The sequence below is a fragment of the Carlito syrichta genome, unplaced genomic scaffold (genome assembly GCF_000164805.1).
Source record: "Carlito syrichta isolate Samal-C Ts95f unplaced genomic scaffold, Tarsius_syrichta-2.0.1 Scaffold304336, whole genome shotgun sequence".
Lineage (NCBI taxonomy): Eukaryota > Metazoa > Chordata > Mammalia > Primates > Tarsiidae > Carlito > Carlito syrichta.
Genome location: NW_007248432.1, coordinates 117609 through 124614, shown reverse-complemented (window position 1 = coordinate 124614; position 7006 = coordinate 117609). Strand labels below are relative to the sequence as shown.

At 38.7% G+C, this 7006-nt stretch overlaps 1 long non-coding RNA gene across 1 annotated transcript; it reads left to right on the top strand.

Annotated features, from left to right (window-relative positions):
* Positions 1-6: 6 nt before the first annotated feature.
* LOC103262106 lies at positions 7-6775 on the top strand. The gene is made up of 5 exons (XR_504399.1): positions 7-96; positions 485-529; positions 1419-1442; positions 2851-2904; positions 6185-6775. It is a non-coding gene; the product is annotated as an uncharacterized LOC103262106 (long non-coding RNA).
* Positions 6776-7006: the final 231 nt, after the last annotated feature.

Genomic DNA, 7006 nt, shown 5'->3' with positions numbered 1-7006 from the left:
AGGAGCTGCCGGAACCCTTCGAACACCTTCTGCAGAGGATCGCCCGCAGACCCAAACCTCAGCAGTTCTTTGGATTGATGGGCAAGCGGGATGCTGGTGAGCTGGGCGGCCGCCCTGGGTCTCGGGCAGTGAGCCCGTGTGCCCACGCCTTCCCGGGTCCCCATGCGTCTCCGAGTGGAGATTCTCACCCCGAGACGGGGCAGGGCCCGTTCCCCCACCCCGAGGCCATGGGGGCCAGGAGAGGCCTGTCGCAGGTAGTGTTAGAGTGACCACCGCCACCAAAGGCGATCAAGAGAGGGCAGCCTCCTCGGGCCTCCAGGAGGCAGTGCTGGGAATGACCCAGGTGCCTGTGGAGGACGGTTCCCTAACGTCCCTGGGGGAGAGTGGGTCTGGCTGCCCCGTCTCCTGATAGAAACCTTCAGTGCCCTTGATTCTTCGCACCCGTGGAACGTGTAAATGGTGAATGCCAATTGTCTCTTTCCAGATTCCTCCACTGAAAAGCAACTGGCTCTGTTAAAGGCTCTTTATGGTAAACATTCCTATAAATCCTTATTCTACTGTTGTGAATGCACACGTAGGAAAGGAAAGTAACTCTTACTGGCTGAAATGCAAAGACTCAACAGCACCTGTTTAATAGATGGATTTTCCGTGTGTGTGTGTGTGTGTGTGTGTGTGTGTGTGTGTGTGTGTGTGTACGTGCGCGCTCGCGCGCCTGGGGAGACTGGGTCTGGCTGCCCGGTCTCCCGAAGGAAGCCTTCAGTGCCCTTGATTTTCGCACCATCGGTGGAACGTGTAAATGGTGAATGCCAATTGTCTCTTGTCAGATTCCTCCATGCAAAAGCAACTGGCCCTGTTAAAGGCTCTTTATGGTAAACATTCCTATAAATCTTTACTCTACTGTTGCAAATGAACACGTAGGAAAGGATTTTCCGTGTGTGTCTGTCTGTCTCTGTGTGTGTGTGTGTCTATATCTGTCTTTCTGCCTCTCTCTGTGTCTGTATGTCAATCTGTGTCTGTCTGTCTCTCTCTCTCTCTCTGTCTTTGTCTCTCTGTCTCTGTCTCTCAGCTTTTCCCCCCTCCCTCCTTCCCTCTCTCTCTCTCTCATAATAATTGAGTGAACAGCCTTGAAGACAGGAGGTGGTATAGCCTTACAGTTAATAACATGCCTCAAAAGCATCATAGCCATGGGTTTGGATCAGCGACTCATTGAAAGCACTTAATAAATATTCCTTTCGTTTGTTAAAATATTTGAGTACTAATTTGATTCACATTTATGGGCTGCTATATTCTTCGGGAAAGTACATAAATGGAAAATGTCATATATTTTTAAAATCAGTTTATTTTATAATTCTCACCAAAAGATATAGTTTATTTAAAACAAATCTGAATACATTTGCTAATTTTTTTCTTTCTTCTAGGGCACGGCCAGATCTCCCACAAAAGTAAGTTTAAAATTACTTTGACGTTTATCAAATTTAAATGTAAAAATTATATTGAATTTGAATTTATATAATATCTTACCTTATTTTCTGTTATGACTTAGGACTTAGTATTTTTAATCTTTTTTTCTTTCCTTAAAGGACTTAGTATTTTGAATTGAGGCAATGTACGAATGAAAGACTTATGTTACAACCAGTGTTGTATTTAATGCTGTGTTGTTTAGACATGTTGTACTTACCAAAAAGATGCCTGATGTTAAAAAAGAAAAAAATAGTTAAACTCCTATAAATCATTAGTTTTAGATAAAAATTTCAATCCTAGGATTCAAAATCCACCCCCCACAGGCCCATAATCCTCTCCACCATCCCTCAAGCTCACTTCCACTGAAAGAAAAACACACACAAGCATGTATAGGCATCTTCCTCTTCTAACTGATCTTGCCGTCCTGGGTCCCATAACAACATTATGTATTAGGGTCACCCAGCAACCAGCAGAGTAGAGTGGGCGAATGTCTGAGTAGGGAGTCCATACGAAGGTAAAGACAGAAAGAGACGCAATCAGTCAGCGAAACATCAGGGCAGTGAAGATGACAATACCGCGGCACTTGAAGATTATTCAATTCTGACTTCCCAGTCAAGGGAACCAGAGTGAACAGACCCTCAGGAGCCCATCTTCTTCTAACTGTCCACCCAGGTACCTGTCTCGGTGATTCACTGGGTCACAGAGTCGGCCACATGAATTCCTCTTCACAACTAACACAAGAGAAATTCTTCCACTAGCACTAAAATAATAACCCTTTCCAGAGGTTTTATCTTTGAAAATAAATGCCTTATTCATACTTACTTTCTAAGGATTTGACTTTCAAGGGAATTATACATAGCAAAATTCTATGTACTAAAAAAGTACTGTATTAATTATCAAAACAGATACACTTTACCAAAAGGAGTATATTTTTTAATTCAATAAGATAGAAATAGTGACCTTTAGAAGATCATAATCATTGAGTTTAATGTTCTGGCTTAACTAAGGGCACTTGTAGAGAAATACAATTTATCCAGTAACAGGAGAAATAGCTTGGACATTTCTCCCTCACAAGTGTAAACCTGACCTCCTAAAAACTTGAGCTAGTTAAGTAGCAGCAATATTTAAAAATTTATGTAACAGATATAATATGAATAAAGTGCTTGCTAATATTTAGACATAGAATTGAGAAAAGTGCTTTCACTGTATTATTTTAGTGTAATTTATAAAACTTATAAGAAATTTTTATTTCTTCAGTCTCACCAAAACTTGAAAGAGATACATATTTGTTACATAGACATCTATTCAGAAACTTGCTTTGTTCTAGTTATAACAATTTGTTTCCTCAAAGACATACATATTAAAATACCCCTAAATGTATTTTTCCAGGGCATAAAACAGATTCCTTTGTTGGACTAATGGGCAAAAGAGCTTTAAATTCTGGTATGTATAAAATCATGACTGAAAATAGACAGTATCTCAAATCTACTTCTACTATTTTTTTCCTAAGGCATAGTTTTCAGAATATTAAAAAAGAATAATAGACTTGAAATGAGTATTTATGGTGAAAAAAATTAATTGCAGTATTTATAATCAAGAATGGATTTATAGCTGATTAAGCTAATATCACCACAATATTAACCTGTTTCTCTCAAACCACCCACCTTACCAGGTCTGCCGCATTGACCCCTTACCCAACATGAATCTTTGGACTGGTCTAATACTCTTTCTCATAGATCTGTTAAATAAGCCTTTTTTACTGAACTAAGGTGGGGAGATAGGGTTACAGGAAAGAATGAAATCAATTTTCACTTGTTACCAAAATAATTTGAAAACGTTATAAGACATTACATCTGGCAATCTTCCAATACAAAAAATAAATAAACAAAAAAAATCCTTTATCCAAATTACTTGCTCTTTATGAAGTTACCAGAAGCTCAAAATCTCCATGTCCTGATGGATGTTGGAGAGAATGAGAGTAATATGGTCTATTTCAGTGCCTTTAAAAGGTAACACAATTAAGTCATCCTCAAGTGTCATAAATCAGCTCTGGGTGTAAAACCCTGAGTGAGAAAGGATGCTGTGATTCTCATAACCCAATTTAACTCCAAACAACGCTTTCATTCTCCCCAGTTTCCATTTTCTATGTAAATGGTACATACGAATCTCTGAAAACCTTATTTCTTAATCTGTTCATCACACTGCTTCCAAGGTCAGTAACCCCTATGTCATTTTCATACAAACTGACATTTTGTTAAGCAAGTTCAGGTCATGTGGCCCTTAAGTTAGTCTTCTTGGAAAAGCTATTCAAATTATCTCGATTTTACTTTCATAAAAATAAAATTAAAATACTAAACATCCAATTAATTAGAATGTAGTCAGCAACTGTCTTATCCATTTGGATATTTGTAGTTTCTAGAAAATCTATTAGATTTGCTGACTTAAGTCTTAGTGATCTGGATTAATGCAAAAACAGTAATCCTAGTATCTTATCTTCGTTCCCCTCCTTCCAAATTTAGACATTACCTTCATATTCTCTTAGAATAATTTTGGAGCTGTATAAGTTTTAAAGGAGTTGGCAGGGTGCCTAATGAAACACTTGCAATTGTTTTATTAATATGTATTACCTTCCAGCTTTTAGAAATGAAATATAAATTTAAACCACAGGGACTTGTATTTGTATCAGTATATACTAGTCTTCATATAGCTGTGGTTTTCTTAGTAATCATATTAGTAATCAACTCTCCATCTCCAGAAGTTTGATATGGATTTCAGCACATGCTTAACTTTATAAATAACATAGATACTGTGCAATTTAGAACAGGTTAAATGCTATTAAGTATACTTCAAGTAACATAATGATCTATAAAAATAAACAATATCACTGTAATGAATCAGAATCAATTTTTGACTAAATCTTTGTACCTCCATTCTACTTAAGAAAATATAAGTGGGCAAAAATGGAATCCATAGTCAGTCAGGGACCTTTTTACATAGACATAGCTAGTTGAGGCAAGGTTATTGTAGTCTTAACCCACAGCAGTCTGATCCTTACTCATTCACAGTCACAAACCCCTCTTACAACCTGATATATCTAGACCCCTCTTCCAATTTGATATATCTAGGTATATAGATATATCTGATATTTCATCTTCCAGAGAAACCCTCATTGGTTCATCTATAAAAAAGTTTACATAATGTTTCAGGGGGTTCAAAGACCAGGTAAGAAACTCTGCTTCCCTGTAAGAGGACATCATGTTCCAGCTGAATCACTGGCCTGTCTGTAACTGGTCAACATTAGCATTCATCTCACTTCTGAGGAACAGTCTTGTAACCTAAAGCTTGTCAGAGGCTGAACGTGTGTAAGTCATCATCGTCCTCCTAAAACAATCAAACCAGAATGATAAATGAGTGGTTTCCTTCCTTTGGAACTGTCCATTTGAGGGCCCAGACTTTTTACTCAGGAGTGCCTACATAATTGATATAAGGTGTTCAGCTTATTGTTACCCTTACTTAATGGATAGTTGGGTGTTAAAGGCCAGTGCTCAAAGAGGGCAGTGATAATGCTGGTGCCTTTGCCTGCCTTCTCTCTCAACAAGCCTTCTCACTGAGGAATCTGTTTAAGTAGCACCTATGATTCCTATACATCTTTCACGCGTCTTTCTATTGTTGCTATTTAATTCAGTATTTTATACAGGGCATACTGTATAAATCATGCTTTCAAGAAGCATGATAGTTTCACTGTAACATCAAGCTAACTCTGTAAAGTGGCAGTGAAGACGATGAAAAAGATTCCTAGCTATTTTGAATACAACAGTCTGACTTTTACCATTTTGTGGTTACAGATCCCCCTGACGTTATATATAATATAAAAATTTTGCCATCATTTTGGCCAGATAATCCAAGTACCTAAGTTACTTGCTAGCTCTATGTTAAGTACCTTTGGAGGCAGTAACTAATCTTTTGCTGGCCATTAGAGTGCTAGGAGGTAAGTTAACCTGAGTGGTCCTTAGACGGTTCAACTGACTTACCTGCAGAGAACAGGCCATTTGTAGTCTCAAGGCCAATCCATTGACGGGAGGTATCCTCAAAAGAGTAAGAGACCCTCATGCCATCATCATACCGTCAGGAGCCTCTTGAACAGAGACTGGTAAACTGTTTTTTGAAAAGAACCAGATTGTAAATATTTTAGGCCATGCAGTGTCTGTGACAACTACCCAAATCTGCCATGCTAGGCAAAGGCAGCTGTGGATGCTGCGTAATAAGTAGGTGTGTCTGTGTTCCCCTAAACCTGTATTTACAAGGACATGCGGTGGGCTGGACTTGGCTCACAGCCTGTAGTTTATTGCCCCTGTCCTAGAATACAAGCCCTATGCTTTGCTTTCCTCCTATGACTATTTCTGGGTTATTTTAGGCATTGTCCTTTCTATAACTTCCTGTGGGTGTCTGCCCCTACTTGAGAAAGCTGCTGAAAACTGGCATTGCAATATAGTGTGGAAATATGCTTCCGGGCCACCAATTATGTGATGAAGACCAAAGAAACCAAGAACTCTGTGGTTAGATCATTGCCAGTCAGGATAGAGACTAAGGAAGGGGTAGAAGATGAGCTGATAACATTCTTATAAATGTTTCCACAGAGGGCAAAAGTCATTCTGTATGCCCTGAATGTGAGCTAACTCCCTCAGTGAATTCTCTCCCACCTTTATCTCCTCTTGGCTTGCAGTGGCTTACGAAAGGGGTGCAATGCAGAATTATGAAAGAAGACGCAAGTAAACCCGCTCCTGTTTACTCGGCTTCATTCATGTCAGTGGGCAATGAAAGGTAAAAGAGGACATGCACAAGAAGGAAGAATTATTTAACACTTGTTTGGGGTTGAAAACTCAAAAAAGGTGTTTATTTTTCATATTGTGCCAATACGTGTTGTAAATGTGTGATAATTGTCATATAACGACTCCCTCAGAAGTAGAAATCAGTGGTCACTTCTCAACAAAGCACAGTGTTCAGTTGTAAATTTGAAATTGCAAAACCCTGTCAATGATATAGTTCCAAGAAGGAAGGCATCGCTTGGAAGCATCATGGCAGCCACTGCAGAAAGGAAGTCCTGGCGGTCGTGTGCATCTTCCGTCTGTTTTCATGGTGAAAATGTACTGAGATTTTGGTACCAAACTATATTTCTATCCCTTGAAGCATGTTTCATGTTTTGTGACTAGATAGAGATGTTTTTAAAAGTTTCAATGTGATTCTAAGATCTCCATTTCATTGTGAAATGTGTTGTGATAGCTAACATTTTAAATAAAAGAAAATATATCTTGAAGATTTTGTCATATCCTTTTTATTCATATTTATGTCAAATTAACAACCTTTCTTTTAGTAGATGAGATATGCTCAGAGCTGTTTTGTCTAAAATGCAATCACCCCCCCACACACACACACACACACACATACACACATTCTCTCTCTCTCTCTCTCTCTCTCTCTCTCTCTCTTCTTACTAAGTCATTTAACATGAGATCATTTATGGAGAAAACAATTGTATTCTGGAATC